The sequence below is a fragment of the Globicephala melas genome, chromosome 21, assembly GCF_963455315.2.
Source record: "Globicephala melas chromosome 21, mGloMel1.2, whole genome shotgun sequence".
NCBI classification, from domain to species: domain Eukaryota; kingdom Metazoa; phylum Chordata; class Mammalia; order Artiodactyla; family Delphinidae; genus Globicephala; species Globicephala melas.
In genome coordinates, this window is record NC_083334.1 from 33,924,639 (window position 1) to 33,942,435 (window position 17,797).

Consider the following 17,797-nt stretch of genomic DNA (forward strand, 5'->3'; position numbering starts at 1 on the left):
TTTAAGTCCAGTTTGGACTTCTTAGGAATACGGTATAGTATCATTCGTCATCTGGTATTTGGTGACGGGGCCGGGGTAGGTTACATAAGCAAATGGATAGTATAAACGAGAGCTGAAACGTTTACCCCTCAGAACACATTCCCACTCGCACACCCACTGACAACAGCACAGGCGTCAGGTGGCTTCTGAGTGTCGTCGGACCCTTGACGGTCGTCCTGGGAGGGTGAGCTCTCCCCAGGTGACTGATGGGGACTCTGTGGCCTGGGAATGATCCTGCTTGATCTGGAACGGTAGTCCCCACCCAGGGCAATGTCTGGAAATGTCTTGAGACATTTTTGGTCGTCCTGGGTGGGGGGCTACTTTCCTCCAGTTCGTTGAGGCGGGGATGATGCTAAGCCTCCCACCGTGAACAGAACAGCCTCACTACAAAGAGTGATCCAGCCCCAATGCCGTCAGTGCCGAAGGTGGACACCCTGGTCAGGTGTCAACAAGTGAGTGACAGAAGCGGGATGGGCCCAGGCCTACCCAGTGCCCTCTGCTGTGGCTACTCCTAAAGGAGGCTTCATTTACAGGAATGAGGGTAGATATACAGGTATATGCATGTACATGGGTATATATGCTTATCTATTAATATTTATGTCTTCACATACATTCAGAAGAATGAAAGCCTTCATGTATATACACGTGAGTTTTATACCCCTATGTATACATGTGTATAGTTTGGATGCCTCATGAACTCACACTGATTCAGACCGGCCTTTCCCCCAATGAGTCCACACTCATGACGTCTGACCCGTATTCCCGGTTCCCCTTCTCATGCCTAGTGTAATTCTTCAGATGAACCAGCAATGTGATGAGACGGCCAGAAAGCGCACAGACACGTCTTGGCAGGGTGGTGAGGGCGGTGAGCGACTCTGACCTCTGACCTGGGGAGCAGCGTTCTCTGCGCCCTTTCCCGCATCAGCAGATGGGAACCCCTGCCTTCTCCCATGCTGCTCCTCAGTATCGTTATCAGGAAAACCCAGAAAACCTCCTGGTGGAAAGGCAATGGATTATCACAGCCCTTTAGTCTAACATGACTAAAGGTGGTAAAGTTAATTGAGAATTAAACCTAATTATCCAGGGTGAAGCCTAAACTAAAACTGCTTCTACGTTCTCTCTTGTAAGCAGACCTTTAATAAAGGGAGGACTGGAAATCCAGCTGACCGGCCCGCCTCCTGCCCCGTCCCCCCTGCAGGGCCCGCACCTGCACGTCCCGGTGCGTGAGGCTCAGCCCCAGGGCGACGCCAGGATGGGGGTGGGAGTGGGGGCGCTGGACAGGAAATGAGCCTGCCGCCTCTCCTCTGGCCCCAGCTCTGCTGTGTCCCTGCCCCATGGGGCACCTTCTCTGTCCCCTCCAGTCACCTTCCTGCCCTTCCCCAGCGAGACTGAGCCACTGGACACGGCAGGCACCGTGACCCTGAGGAGCCCCTGGGTCAGCTGCTGGGTGTCCGCGTCAGGTGCCCAAGTGACGCCCAGGTGAGCTCCCCCGCTACGACCGCTTCTGTCTGCCTGTTGTACCTTCTGCACACACCGGTCCCACGGAGGGCAACCGGAGGCTGAACCAAGGCCACAGGTGACCAGCCTGCCTGGGGCCTGCAGGGGACCAAGGTTTGAAGACTCTGGGTCTGTCTCTGAAACCAGGGGTATTTTTCACTGACTTCAGAATCGAGCTGAGGGGCTCATTCTGAAAAGATTTCTCTCCCCTCCCCGACTTACTGACAGGCTGACTCTGAGATTCCAGATTACTTCAACAGATGGGACAGATGTTATAATGTATAATGTCTGGATTTTATCAAGAGGGATTTGGATTCCTAAAATGAAAGCTGTTCTGGAAAATTATAACCAGAATAAGGCAAATTCCTCCTAAAATCAGGTCATATAGTAGCTGTAGATCAAACCATCCGAGAGCCTCCCAGTCTGTAACTATTCCTCATTACACACAAGTCCTGGTGCTGTCTCATCTCCAGAGACACCAGAACTTGGTCCTAATGGGGCCTCCTTCCACTCGGTGGTACCCACGGCAGGTGCAGAAGGTGAATGCTACGGGAACTAGGCTTTGTCCTTTTTGCTTTACAACAGGGTCACCACGCCTGAAGGCCGTGCTCTCTTGGTGCACCTGTGATACAGGTCGATGGACAATTTCTCACGATTCCATCGAGGGCAGCGGGTGCCTTCAGGGAGGCCTGACTGAGGTCACTGCCAAGCTCCCCCGTAAAGGGAGCTCTTGAATGCAATGCCGAAGTCCAGCATCAGATATTAATCACCACGGACTCGTGCCCCGTGCACAACTCTAAGAAATTAATTCTAGAGCAGTGAGTGGCCTTCCTCCAGTCCCTGAGGCTGTGACACCTCCAGGCCACCACCCTCGCACCAGCTCTCCTCACACAAGAATCAAACCTGTCTAGGAGCATAGAAGGATCTCCGCACTAGTGGAAACGGATACATAAAAGCTGCCTTCTGCTTCACCAGTTTTTTGAAATGAACCAGCTCTTCACCCAGCGGTCTATTTTGGAGCTGAATCCAGGCCAGGTGGGGCAGAACGGCGGTGGCCCGGGGGACAGCAGAGGGCATTGTGCCAGGGGAAGGGGCTAAGCTCCTGAGAGCCTGGACCCCCGGCTTGGAGGGGAGCAGAGAGAAAGGTCTCACTTGTCCCGGTCATCTGCGTGACACCCGGCGCCCTCAAGAACAGTCCTATTCAACAGAACTTTCTGTGACGATGGAAATGTTGTCTGTGCCGGTCATGTGTGGCTACTGAGCACCTGACATGTGACTGAGGGGCTCAAGTTTTCATTTTAATTAATTTTGCTGTAAAGAGCCAGGCATGACTAGTGGCTCCATATTGGAGAGCACAGCCCTAAACCCCTGTGAGTGTAGGTTTAGCGCTCCAGGCCAGGCCCAGGAAAACTGTTTTTGCACAGGAGACGATAAATGGACCCCAGGAGACCTGAAACAACTCAGAACCCCCCGCAGGACCCTCACTGGAAAGCCAAGTGACAGCGACTTCCCTACAGAAGGAGGGCAGGTAAACGGGATGCCCTTTGCCTGCCCTTCCTCCGTATTCTCCAAGATTCAGCCCAACAGCATGAAGCGTTCTCATCTCTCCCTGAGCAATCTGAGGCTGAGGGTCCTCCAGGCCCGGTGAGCACTCACTCAGCCTCTCCAAGGGCTCACCTGGCCCGACCTCCACCTGGGCAAGCGCCGTCCACAGCTCTGAGGGGACCACGGCACATTCTGCTTCGTGTCTCCCTGCTCCACCGCGTGAGCAACGAGAGGGCAGCTACCACTCCGTATTTATTTTCACAGCCTCAGCACCTGCCACTCAGGATGCCCAGAAAAGGTCTAACGAATAATTTTGTCTTACTTCTTTCTCTAGGACACTTCTAGCAACCACTGCCTCTGGTCTGAGAATTGTTACCACGGGGACAAGGGGTGCACTCATGTTTCTCCAAGGCACCGCTAGGTCTAACTCTGCTGATACATGTACATCTGTGTGACCTGCTTCCAGTGTCTGGAAAAGCTGTGTTTGATAACCAGACGAAAGATAACCCAATAACAACAGCACTGAGGGTTCTTTGTGTCTGCCTGGCACTCCTCTAGGTGTGCATCCCCTCATTTAATCCTCACAGTGGCCTCAGGAAGAGGCACTGTCACTGCCCTTCAAGGACAAAGGGGAAGGCCCATGTTGCAGAGTTCCTGACATGCGTACGGTCTCTCGGGTGGGCCCCGAGTGCTGGCTGGACCCGGTGCCTGACCCGAGGCCAGGATCACACACACCCATCTGGAACACCTGTCCCCGGCGGGCACGTTGGTTCTTCCAGGCAGAGCCCTGCAGACTGCGAGTGTACACGTTATCCCCGGGGAGTCTTAGACTTGGGAGAGAGCTCCTTCCTACTTTACACACTCTGACCCTGCAGCATGTAAAGGAAGCATGTTCAGAGAGGCTCTGGGTCCTGCCCTGGTCCTCTGTGTAGAAGGAGGCGCACCGTGATGCTCACATTCACCCTTGACGTCTCAGGCACCTTAGGGATGATGAAAAACGGTCAGAGCTCTTAAAGTATTATTCATAATGTTTCCTTAATAATTCAAAGGTTAAAATTACATCGTTTGCTCTCACTTCATCACCATGGCTAACACTTACTAACCAGGCCTGAGTATGCGTCACACACCGTTCTAAGTACTTTATGTATTTTACCTTGTTCAGACCAGCCCTGGGAGGCAGGTAACGTCGTTATCTGCATCAGACTGATGAGAGTCAAGTGCAGGAGTCGTGCGACTTGCTGAGGCCACACAGCCGGTTGGTGGGGGACCGGGAGCTGAGAGCAGGCGGCCAGGCCCCAGAGATGCGCTTGTTGCCAGCGCACGTGCTCGCCTACCCGCACCGGCTCAAGAAGCAGCGTCTAGCCTGCTCTGGCTGTGGCAGCAGAAGTCCAGGACACAAGGCACGTGACAAAGAAAGTCTGACAACGAAAGCGTGGACTTAAAGCTACTTCTCTAAAGAGTAGAGTGCCCCTTTCCAGAAACGCATCACAAGTAAACCCCCAAGCAGAGCCACTCCCTTTGGTGGGACCACCCACTGCCCTCTCTCTTGCCTCCGAGGTCCCTCCAAGACCACAGTGGAAACCGCAAACCCAGAGCTGCGGGCGTCAGTGATGGGAAGTGTGAGGCTCCGAGTGCCGGCAGGCCCTGACCCCGGTGGCCAGCAGCGTCAGGGTGAGGACCCAATTGCATCATTTGAAAAACTCAAGGAAGAGAGGGTTTGGGGTTAATGGACTGTTCTCAGCATTATTGGAATAACATACTAAGCCCTGGGTAATTTATGAGAAAAGCCAGGGTCTCCCAGAAAAAAAGTATTTGCTGCAGAAAAGATGGCTCTTCTCAAATCTGAATAAACACCGTAGCTTTCACCTCTTTACGTTTCATCTTCAGGTATTTCAGAAATCTGAACTAACACTACGCAGGCACGTAGGAGAACCGCAGAGAATAACTTGGACAAAGTGCTCTGATGCCTCGTTGCAGATGAAGCTTTGATGCTGAACGGAGGTGACTCCCGGGGCTCGTGGCTCAGGCCCTGCTGGTTCCTCCCAAGGTCAGGGCTCCCCCGTGCCCTCCCCTGCGGAGGCTGGAGACAGCCAAGCCAGCCATTTACAACTGGCCTCCCGTTTACATTTCAGGGGCAGGAAAAAGTGGGCTTCAGGCCAGACTAGTCTTCTGTTTGCATTTCCTGAGACAGGAGATAGACAGGTTCTAGGTTAGACATTTAAAATCAGCCTCCTGTTTGCTCTCCGCAATGGAAGTGACAACAGAAACAGTGTAAATAGCCAGACTCTGTCTCCTGTGGATGCCTGAAGATAACAGCCGTGGCAGGAACAGAGAGGGGCTAAACTTTGTGTGGGTAAGGGATCAAGAGGTCACATATGTCCCACCCTTGGGGCAAGGGAGACGCTGCACATGTCCAGAAAGCCTCCTTGGGGGTCAAAAAGGAGGGGGCACTACTCCATAATGGGTGATGCTAAGGCCGTCCCATAGGCCTCTGGGCTGGAATCCATCTTGGAAAAAAGTTGCGCACACACGTGTTAGGGAGGGTCCTAGGGCAGGGCAGGTGCGGAGAAAGAAACCAGATAATTGGCCAGAGGTAAACAGAGACCCAGAAGAACTGCCCTGTATAAGTGACTTCACCGCCTCTTTACTGCACTCCTCATTAGGGAGGACGCCCACACCCGTTCTCTCCGGGTGTGCATCTCTGCCTTGTTTCTGTCTTAACTAAACAAACTGTTTCCCTGTGTGCTCTCCCACTTGCTGTGCTGTGTCTCTAATAATAAACTTTGTACCTGTTTCTACAGTTTTTGCCTCTGTGAGAAATGCATTTTTCACTGCGGGCAAGAGCCAGGGGTGTGGTGGCTTGGATTCCTGGTTTTCATCCAGGCTCCCCAGGTTCAATTTCTGGGCAGGGAACTAAGATCTCCCTTCACGCCACCACTCCCTGCGGCCTCTGCGAGATCACTGCCACGCACAGGCACCGACGTCCTCCTGCTTCCGACCACAGCCTCTTCCACTCCATGAGGCAGCCGAATCATAGATGTAAGTGAGGCAGGGTGAATACATTTGGGTGACTTTGAAAAGTCACACAAATCAGTAATTTGTGCTTAAGACAGAAGCTTGAAAAATCCCTTTGTGAGAGATGGGTAGAATTTTGATGGCCCCCCAATTAAGAAACCTCCACTCCTCAGCAAAATAGCTGAAGGACAGATTATCGCTTACGGATGCCAGTTTCCAGGTTAATTAAGGTTTTAGCCTGAAAGAAATCTAGGGAGGCTTCTGTGAGACTTTCTCAATGCAACCCATCCAGGTATATACACTCAGCCCTGGAGGACTGTGCTGATGGAGCCTGGATGGCACACTGCAGGTATGATGGAGAAGAACAAACCTGACTCCATATTGGACCTATTCCTTTAGCTCTAACCTTTGAGCTCTGTGGCCTGTGCTTAGTCATGCAGGCTCTGCACCTTTGTAAAAAAGAATGCTGCCTATATCCTGAAATATACAGGGTAGCCCATTCTCAAGGCCCGACCTTTAAAGGTACAATGCTTTCCATTCATATAGAGATAAAAAGTTGCAGAACAGAGAATAACCTTTGTCTTGTTGTGACCTGACCTATGTGAACGTCGTGACCTATGTGGACAGCTGCAAGAACAAAGGATTCTGACACCAAGAAGCACACCACCTCCCCTTTTAGTGTAAAAGAAGCCTGAATTCTAGCTCGGGTAAGATGGTTCTTTGGGACACTAGTCCACCATCTTCTCAGTCTGCTGGCTTTCTGAATAAAGTTACTCTTCTCTGCCCCAACACCTCATCTCTCAATGTATCGGCCTGTCATGCCCTGAGCAGTATGAGCTTGGACTCGGTAACACTGGGAAGACAAAGACACAGGACTCCTCCTGGACAATCATCCCTAGGAACTTAAGTTCCAGAGAATAACTGCTTCCACAGAAATGGACAGGATTTACCCCCAATGGAGGATGAAAATTTGGAGGGTGTAGCAAATATGGAAAGAATCAAAATAGTTGCAGTATGAACTGTGTTGGTAGCCCATGGATGTTAAAAGGATTTGCTTTTTAAGTAGCTTAAAATGTAAAGTTTTAAAAAAATGTAAAGCATTTGGAGGGCACGTTCGATCATATGCCACGACAGCAAAGACATCCACAAGAAATAAATCAGGTGGAAGTATTTCATCAACAGTCTAAGCATTTCCAATTTCGGGTAAGGAAGCATAAATTACATTTCAGAGGAATAACGATCAGCTGTTGATGCATAAAGCAAGCACGTGAATTATCTAACAACAACAGAAGTAACTAGAAATCTCCTAAATCAGAAATCTGTTTATGCATTTACTTCTATCTTTTTCCCACCTTCCCACTCCTAGTTCCTGCTGGCTCCTAAGCTCCTGACACTGTTGCATATTTAACAGGAGTAGGAAAATGGACGGAATGAAGAAATAGGTCTGTGGGTTTCTGGATGGACCTTCAAACTTTTTATTCAAACAGTTTTATTTATTCCTTGGCCCTTTTCTCCAAGAAGTGGTACGATTAATTACATATCTACCCACATTGAAGACTCACAGCAGAAAACAGAATGAGTGAAATGACTTTGCTCAGAGGGGTGTTAAGTCTGGCCAGGAAGGCTCCCCAGCACTTATCACCAACTGCACAAACGGTCCAGACCAAAAGGCGCTCTAATAGGGTGGCCACACGCAAGAATGAAATGGATAAAAACAAGGCTATATTCGAGGTCAAGACAGTCCTGAACTCAACATAAGCATGCGAGGAGATAAGCAGTGAGGAACAGAGAAGAAAACAATCCCTCTTAAGGAAACAAAACCAAATAGACTTAACAACTACACTACTCAGAAAATTATAAATCTAGAAAAGAGAAGACACGCTTCAGTGACCCTAGGACTCACTGCCATCTCACCACATCCTCCCTCCTAACCCCACGCTCAACCCTAACTGCTTGTTATGCTGAACTTTCCACACAGCTTTATTCCCTGTTTGTGGGGTGGCTATCCGCTGGTCCTTCCAAATTACTGTTGCCTTCTGGGGTGACCTCCAGGGCTCTAGGCTTTTAAAGGACAGGCCCTAAGTAAATACTTGAGGAAACAGCGTAGGATGGTTTGGGCAGTAATTAAGATCTATTTTGTTGAAGTGCTGCCTCTTCCTCGTATGTGACGCTGCTACTCAAGACAATACTTGGTGGTGGGGTGAGGGTGATGAGGAACAGAAAGGCAGGGAGGACAGGAGGGGTGAACTTCCAATAGGAAGCTGATCGGTTCTGCTTACAACAGAAACACTGCACCAGGCCCTAAGCACTTCACGCATGTCAGCTGACTTACTTAAAAAACAATGCCGTGGTGTAGATACTATACCCATTTACAGAGGAGAAAACACAACTGAAACCCAGTGATCCATCTTGGAGTCTGGTACTAAGCCTGCACCATACTACCTTTCCAAGCTAGGAGCTAAGAAAACTCTGTGCTGCTTTGGGGCATTAAATTTTTTAAAATCAGTTTGAGATATCATTTACGTGCAATAAAATTCACCAATTTTAAGTGTGTCATAGATCAATTCTGACAAACGCATACATTTGGGTACCTACTGCCACAATCATAATAAGATTGCACTTCTGTTACTCCAAACCCTGTGGCCTTGGAGCATTCGTATGTCAAATAACTGCTTCTTGAAATCCCACCTGGAAGTGAGCAAAACAGTGTCCAGACAAAAGCGTGCTTTTCCCTTATTCTCAGAGGCAAGGATGGGGCAAGACATAGCTGAATGAGGTCTCTTTGACACTCCCATTTCACCACTGCCTGTGAGACTGAGTGACCTCGTTCATTTATCAGAGAAGCAAATCTCTGTGGTATTACTGTTCACTGATTTAAACTTCACAGGTTAATAAAAAGCACCACATGGGTGTTCTCACTTGTCCTAGTGCAGATACACTGTGGCTTTGAAGTCAAATAGATCTGGGTGTGAATGCTGCCTCTGCCACCACAGGTGGGGAAAGAACCTACCATCTTAGTTCCTGGGTTCTTCTTCTATGGAGTGGGAATGAAAGTTACCTTCTTCAAGAGTGCAGTGCAATGCTTGGCCCATGTTAGCCCTCGAAATATTACAGCTCCAACAGAATACTCTGACAGTAGAATTAATAAGAGTTCAACAGTGTTACTGGACTCAAGATCAATATATAAAAACATAACTTCTTTACACCACCAACAACCAATGACATACTTTAAAAAATCTCTTTCAAAATAGAAACAAAAAATATAAGTACATACAACTAAAGTCTGGTTTGCTTTCTTTAAAGTGCATGTCATGTATGGGGAATTTATTTAATGATTTAAAAAGAAATATAAGGAGACATTTACCATGTTCACGGGTGGAAAGATATGATAACATAAAGATGGCAATTCCCTCTCCAAATTAATCTACAAATTCAATGCAATTCCATTAAAAATCCCAACGAGAGTTTTAAAACTTGACATTACCAATCAGTGGAGAAAGGAAGGACTATTTAAGGAATGATGTTGGGACAACTGGCCACCCGTATGAAAAAGGATAAATCAAGCCTCTATACCACATATCATATATAAAAATAAATTACAGGGTGGAGTCAAGATGGAGGTGTGGGAAGACGCAGACTTTGCATCTCCCCACAACTAGGGTACCTGCCCCAATGCCCAAGGAGACGAGAGGAACCCCCAAGCGAACCGGTACGATGTGGAGGGACTGAGAGGGCAAGAGAAATGGAGGCTGGACAGGACCGGTGCCCCTGAGGGGTGACTGAGAGGGGGCAGGGGTTCCCACACCTAGGGGGACCCTCAGGGGCTCAGATCGGGGGGATGCGAGCCCAGCGTTTCCCCTGCCCAGTTAGCCGGGGAAGTCTGCCTGGCTCTCAGGCCAGGTCCTACGCCTTCAGAGGTCCCCCCCCGGGCTGGGTTGGTGCTGGGGACATAGAAGGGAGGCGGGGAGAGAACAGGAGAGGCAGGCGGGAGGGGCCCTCCAGGACCAGAGGAGTGCGAGAGGATCACGGGGCGTTTGCTCTGCCCACTGGGGCCTGGGGAGCCTGCTAAGCTCCCAAGCCAATCTCCCACCCTCTAAAGCCCACTCCAGACCACGTGGGTCCTGGGGACATAGGAGGGAGGCTGGGGAGATCAGGAGAGGCAGGTGGGAGGGGCCCTTCAGGATGCGAGGAGCAGGAGAGGAGGGTGCTTGCCCCCCCACTCGAGCCCAGGAGGCCTGCTAGGCTCCCAGGTGGGGTCCCCCACCCGCTGAAAGCAGGGGTGGGGGGCATTCCTGGGTCCCTTATGTTCCATTGAGCCTAAGCCCCACCCGTCCCACCCCCCTACCCCCCACCTTTTCCAGCCCTGTGGGTCCTGAGCATAGGCCCCGCCCACTGCCCAAACCTCCCCCTTCCTTAGGCACCACCCTCCACAACCAAGGCCTTTTCCACCTTTTTTTTTTCCTCCTCCTCTTTTTCACTATTGTGGTTCTGTTTTACCTTCTGGTTGTTGTTTCATCTATATTTTAATTTTTATATTTTTTCTAACATAGCTGTTAGTTTCCTAGTTTAATTTTATTTTTTACATTGTTTTGTTTTGCCACCCAGTGCAGCTTGCGGGATCTTGGTTCATGAGCTGGGGGTTGGGTTGAAGCTCCTGGGGTGGGAGCTCCGAGTCCGAACCACTGGACTAACAGAGAACCTCAGACCCCAGGGAATATTCATCGGAGTGAGGTCTTTCGGAGATCCTCATCTTAGCACCAAGACCCAACTCTACCAAACAGCCTACAAACTGCAGTGTTGGAAGCCTCAGGTCAAACAACCAGTAAGACAGGAACACAATCCCAGTCATAAAACAAAGGGAAAAAAAATGAGATGCAAAAAAATATGTCACAGATGAAGGAGCAAGGTAAAAACCTACAAGACCAAAAAAATGAAGAGGAAATAGGCAATCTACCTGAAAAAGAATTCAGAGTAATGATAATAAAGGTGATCCAGAATCTTGGAAATAGAATGGAGGCATGGATTGAGAAAATACAAGAAATGTTTAACAAAGATCTAGAAGAACTAAAGAACAAACAAACAGAGATGAGCAATACAATAAGTGAAATGAGAAATACACTAGAAGGAATCAATAACAGAATTACTGAGGCAGAAGAACAAATAAGTGAGCTGGAAGACAAAATGGTGGTAATATCTGCTGAGGAGAAGAATAAAGAAAAAAGAATGAAAAGAATTGAAAACAATCTCAGAGACCTCTGGGACAACACTAAATGCACTACAGGGGTCAAATTACAGGGGTCCCAGAAGAAGAAGAGAAAAAGAAAGGGTCTGAGAAAATATTTGAAGAGATTATAGTTGAAAACTTCCCTAACATGGGAAAGGAAATAGTCACCCAAGTCCAGGAAGCACAGAGAGTCCCATATAGGATAAACCCTAGATGACACACACCAAGACACATATTAATCAAACTAACAAAAATTAAATTCAAAGAAAAAATATTAAAAGCAGCAAGGGAAAAACAAAAAATAACATTTAAAGGAATCCCTATAAGGTTATCAGCTGATATTTCAGTAGAAACTCTGCAGGCCGGAAGGCAGTGGCAGGATATACCTAAAATGATGAAAGAGAAAAACCTACAACCAAGATTACTCTACCTGGCAAGGATCTCATTCAGATTCGATGGAGAAATCAAAAGCTTTTCAGACAAGCAAAAGCTAAGACAATTCAGCACCACCAAACTAACAACAAATACTAAAGAAACTTCTCTAGGTGGGAAACACAAGAGAAGAAAAAGACCCACAAACCCAAAACAATTAAGAAAATGGTAATAGGAACATACATATCGATAATAACCTTGAATGTAAATGGACTAAATGCCCCAACCGAAAGACACAGACTGGCTGAATGGATACAAAAACAAGCCCATATATATGCTGTCTACAAGAGACCCACTTCAGACCTAGGGACACACACAGACTGAAAGTGAAGGGATGGAAAAAGATAATCCATGCAAATGAAAATCAAAAGAAAGCTGAAGTAGCAATACTCGTTATCAGATAAAATAGACTTGAAAATAAAGACTGTTACAAGGCATAGGAAGGACACTACATAATGATCAAGGGATTAATCCAAGAAGAAGATATAACAACTAAATGTTTATGTACCCAACTTAGGAGCACCTCAATACATAAGGCAAATGCTAACAACCATGAAAGGGGAAATCAACAGTAACACAATAATAGTAGGGGACTTTAACACCCCACTTACACCAATGGACAGATCCTCCAAACAGAAAATAAATAAGGAAACAGAAGCTTTAATGACACAATAGACCAGATAGATTTAATTGATATTTATAGAACATTCCACCCAAAAGTGGCAGAATATACTTTCTTCTCAAGTGTACACAGACCATTCTGCAGGAAAGATCACATCCTGGGTCACAAATCAAGCCTCAGTAAATTTAAGAAAATTGAAATCGTATCAAGCATCTTTTCTGACCACAGTGCCTATGAGATTGGAAATCAATTACAGGGAAAAAACAGTAAAAACCACAAATACATGGAGGCTAAACACTGCGCTACTAAATAACCAAGAGATCACTGAAGAAATCGAACAAATAAAAAAATACATAGGGCTTCCCTGGTGGCACAGTGGTTGAGAGTCTGCCTGCTAATGCAGGGGACACAGGTTCAAGCCCTGGTCTGGGAAGATCCCACATGCCGTGGAGCACCTAGGCCTGTGAGCCACAACTACTGAGCCTGCACGTCTGGAGCCTGTGCTCCGTAACAAGACAGGCCGTGACAGTGAGAGGCCCGAGCACCACAATGAAGAGTGGCCCCCGCTTGCCGCAACTAGAGAAAGCCCTCAAACAGAAACGAAGACACAATGCAGCCAAAATAAATTAATTAATTAATAATTTTTTTAAAAGAGTAGCTATTATCATCACTGAAGGGAAGTAAAAACTTTAAAAAAAATACATAGAAACAAATGACAACAAAAACACAATGACCCAAAACCTATGGGATACAGCAAAAACAGTTCTAAGAGAGAAGTTATATCAATTCAATCTCACTTCAAGAAACAAGAAAAATCTCAAATAAACAATCTAACCCTACACCTAAAGCAAGTACAGAAAGAAGAACAAAGAAAACCCAAAGTCGGTAGAAGGAAAGAAATCATAAAGATCAGAGCAGAAATAAATGAAATAGAAATGAAGAAAACAATAGCAAAGATCAATAAAACTAAAAGCTGGTTCTTTGAGAAGATAAACAAGATTGATAAACCCTTAGCCAGACTCATCAAGAAAAAAAGGGAGAGGACTGAAATCAATTAAATTAGAAATGAAAAGGGAGAAATCACAACTGACACCACAGAAATAAAAAGGATTATAAGAGACTACTACAAACAACTATATGCCAATAAAATGGACAAACATGAAGAAATGGACAAATTCTTGGAAAGGTACAATTTTCCAAGATGGAACAAGGAAGAATTAGAAAATATAAACAGACCTATTCCAAGTAATGAAATTGAAGCTGTAATTAAAAATCTTCCAACAAACAAAATTCCAGGACCAGATGGCTTCACAGGCAAATTCTATCAAACACTTAGAGAAGAGCTAACACTGATCCTTCTGAAACTCTTCCAAAAATTTCCAGAGGGAGAAACACTCCCAAATCCATTCTATGAAGCCATCATCACCCTGATACCAAAACCAGAAAAAGACATCACAAAAAAAGAAAATTATAGACCAATATCACTGATGAACATAGAAGCAAAAATCCTGAACAAAATAGTAGTAAACAGAATCCAACAACATATTAAAAGGATCATACACCATGATCAAGTGGGATTTATCCCAGGGATGCAAGGATTCTGCAATATATGCAAATCAATCAATGTGATCCACCATATCAACAAGTTAAGGAATAAAAACCATATGATCATTTCAATAGATACAGAAAAAGCTTTTGACAAAATTCAACAACCATTTATGATAAAAACTCTACAGAAAATGGGCATAGAGGGAACCTATTTCAACATAATAAAAGCCATATATGACAAACCCACAGCAAACATCATACTCAATAGTGAAAAACTGAAAGCATTTCCACTAAGATCAGGAACAAGAGAAGGATGTTCACTCTCGCCACTCTTATTCAACATAGTTTTGGAAGTCCTAGCCATGGCAATCAGAGAAGAAAAAGAAATAAAAGGAATCCAAATTAGAAAAGAAGAAGTAAAACTCTCACCATTTGCCGATGACATGATACTATACATAGAAAGTACTAAAGATGCAACCAGAAAACTACTAGAACGAATCAATGAATTTGGTAAGGCTTCAGGATACAAAATTAATGCACAGAAATCTCTGGTATTCCTATACACTAACAACAAAAAATCAGAAAGAGAAATTATGGAAACAATCCCATTTACCACAATAACAAAGAGAAGAAAATACCTAGAAGTAAACCTAACTAAGGAGGCAAAAGACTGTACTCAGAAAACTATAAAACACTGATGAAAGAAATCAAAGATGACATAAACAGATGGAGAAATACACCATGTTCTTGGATTGGAACAATCGATATTGTGAAAATTATTATACTACCCAAAGCAATCCCTATCAAACTACCAATGGCATTCTTCATACAATTAGAACAAAAAATTTTACAATTCGTAGGGAAACACAAAAGACCCCACATAGCCAAAGCAACCTTGAGAAAGAAAAATGGAGCTGGAGGAATCAGGCTCCCTGACTTCAAACTATACTACAAAGCTACAGTAATCAAGACAGTATGGTACTGGCACAAAACCAGAAATATAGATCAATGGTATAGGATAGAAAGCCCAGAGATAAACCCATGCACATATGGGCACCTAATTTATGACAAAGGAGGCAAGAATATACAATGGAGAAAATACAGCCTCTTCAATAAGTGGTGTCGGGAATACTGGACAGCTACATGTAAAAGAATGAAATTAGAACACTCCCTAACACCATACACAAAAATAAACTCTAAATGGATTAAAGACTTAAATGTAAGGCCAGACAATATCAAACTCTTAGAGGAAAACATAGGAAAAACACTCTTTGACATAAACCACAGCAAGATCTTTTTTGACCCACCTCCTAGAGAAATGGAAATAAAAACAAAATTCAACAAATAGGACCTAATGAAACTTAAAAGCTTTTGCACAGCAAAGGAAACCATAATCAAGATGAAAAGACAACCCTCAGAATGGGAGAAAAATTTGCAAATTAAACAATGGACAAAGGATTAATCTCCAGAATATATAAACAGCTCATGGAGCTCAATATCAAAAAAACAAACAATTCAATTAAAAAATGGGCAGAAGACCTAAATAGACATTTCACCAAAGAAGACATACAGATGGCCAAGAGGCACATGAAAAGACAATCAACATCACTAATTATTAGAGAAATGCAAATCAAAAGTACAAAGAGGTATCACCTCACACCGGTCAGAATGGCCATCATCAAAAAATCTACAAACAGGGCTTTCCTGGTGGGGCAGTGGTTGAGAGTCCGCCTGCCTATGCAGGGGACACGGGTTTGTGCCCCGGTCCGGGAGGATCCCACATGCCGTGGAGCAGCTGGGCCCGTGAGCCATGGCCGCTGAGCCTGCGCGTCCGGAGCCTGTGCTCCGCAACGGGAGGGGCCACAACAGTGACAGGCTCGCGTACAGCAAAAAAAAAAAAAAGAAGTTAAAAAATCTACAAACAATGAATGCTAGAGAGGGTGTAGAGAAAAGGGAACCCTCTTGCACTGTTGGTGGGAAGGTAAATTGATACAGCCACTATGGAGAACAGTATGGAGGTTCCTTAAAAAACTAAAAATAGAACTACCATATGACCCAGCAATCCCACTACTGGACATATACCCTGAGAAAACCATCATTCAAAAAGAGACATGCACCACAATGTTCATTGCAGCACTATTTACAATAGCCAGAACATGGAAGCAACCTAAATGTCCATCGACAGATGAATGGATAAAGAAGATGTAGCCCATATATACAATGGAATAGTACTCAGCCATAAAAAGAAACGAAACTGAGTTATTTGTAGTGAGGTGGATGGACCTAGAGTCTGTCCTACAGAGTGAAGTAAGTCAGAAAGAGAAAAACAAATACCGTATGCTAACACATATATATGGACCCTAAAAAAAAAAAAATGGTTCTGAAGAACCTAGGGGCAGGACAGGAATAAAGACTCAGATGTAGAGAATGCACTTGAGGACATAGGGAGGGGGAAGGGTAAGCTGTGACAAAGTGAGAGAGTGCCATGGACATATATACACTACCAAACGTAAAATAGCTAGTGGGAGGCAGCAGCATAGCACCGGGAGATCAGCTCGTGCTTTGTGACCACATAGAGGGGTGGGATAGGGAGGGTGGGTGGGAGACACAAGAGGGAGGGGATATGGGTATATATGTATAAGTATAGCTGATTCACTTTGTTATACAACAGCAACTAACAACAACGTAAAGCAATTATACTCCAATAAAGATGTTAAAAAAATAGTACATTAAAAAAAATCATGGTGAATAATATTTGATTTTTTTAACCAATAAAGAAGTCAATATAAGGCTTTTCATGGAAATTAATGTAAGAATTGGAAAAATAAATTCTTTATAAACTAATAAAAAAAGGCTAACTGGACAACAAATCAATGCTAATTAAATTAAGGTGGTTCCACCGCAGGCTGTTAGATTAACAAAGAAGTCTGGCAATACCACGTATGTCAAGTATATAGGAAGAAAAACTCTCAAGTATAGCTGGTGGGAGTATAACTTTGTATAATCACTTTGGAAGGCATTTGGCAATATTTAATATAATTAAAGATGCACATACCCTACCTCCCAGCATTTCCACTTCTAGATGTATACCCTGAAGAAATTATCATGAATGTCTACAATGAGACATGTTCAGGGTGTATACCACATCATTTTCTGCAATAGCAATAAAATGTACCAAATGTAGGAGAAGGGATGAATGAATAATGATATGTGTGTGTAATAAAATATATATCATCGTTAAACACGAATAAAGCATTATGTGTTTTATAGTGTGTGTATTATAAATATTTAAATAACATATATCATATAACACTGCACTACAGGTAAAATGAATGAGCCAGTCTCATTTATAAACAAAGAAAAACCCAGATAACATAATGTTGAGAGAAAACACACGTTGCAGAAGAATGTCTATAACATGATACCCATGTAAATGTTAAACACAATATTCTGTTTTATAGAAACATATATATACCTATGTTTTATATTTTTAAAATATATTTTATAGAAATACACAGGTATGCATATATATAATAAGAGTATAAAAATATGGATGGAAAGGACAGCTTCAGAAGAGTGGTTCACCCATTGGGAAGGAGAGAATGAAATAGAATCAAAAAGGGAATAAAAAAGAAGCCTTAATTCTCTCTGTCAGGATTTATTTCTTAATAAAAGCAGATGTGAAGTAAATATGGTTTTTAACATTCACTGTATCTGGAGAGTAGCTATAACATGTTTCATCACTGGCACTAGATATATTTCCCTCTGTACTGTTCTTGTTTAAAATATTTCATAATTAGAAAAATCATGTTTAGGGACCTCCCTGGTGGTCCAGTGGTTAAGAATCTGCCTGCCAATGCAGGGGACACGGGTTT

The 17,797-nt window shown here is 44.7% G+C and overlaps 1 protein-coding gene across 2 annotated transcripts in view; it reads right to left on the minus strand.

The window, feature by feature from the left end:
* Positions 1-17,797, minus strand: part of SH2D4A (SH2 domain containing 4A) — a 74,693-nt gene that overhangs the window by 3,837 nt on the left and 53,059 nt on the right. The gene's annotated exons all lie outside the window — the stretch shown is intronic.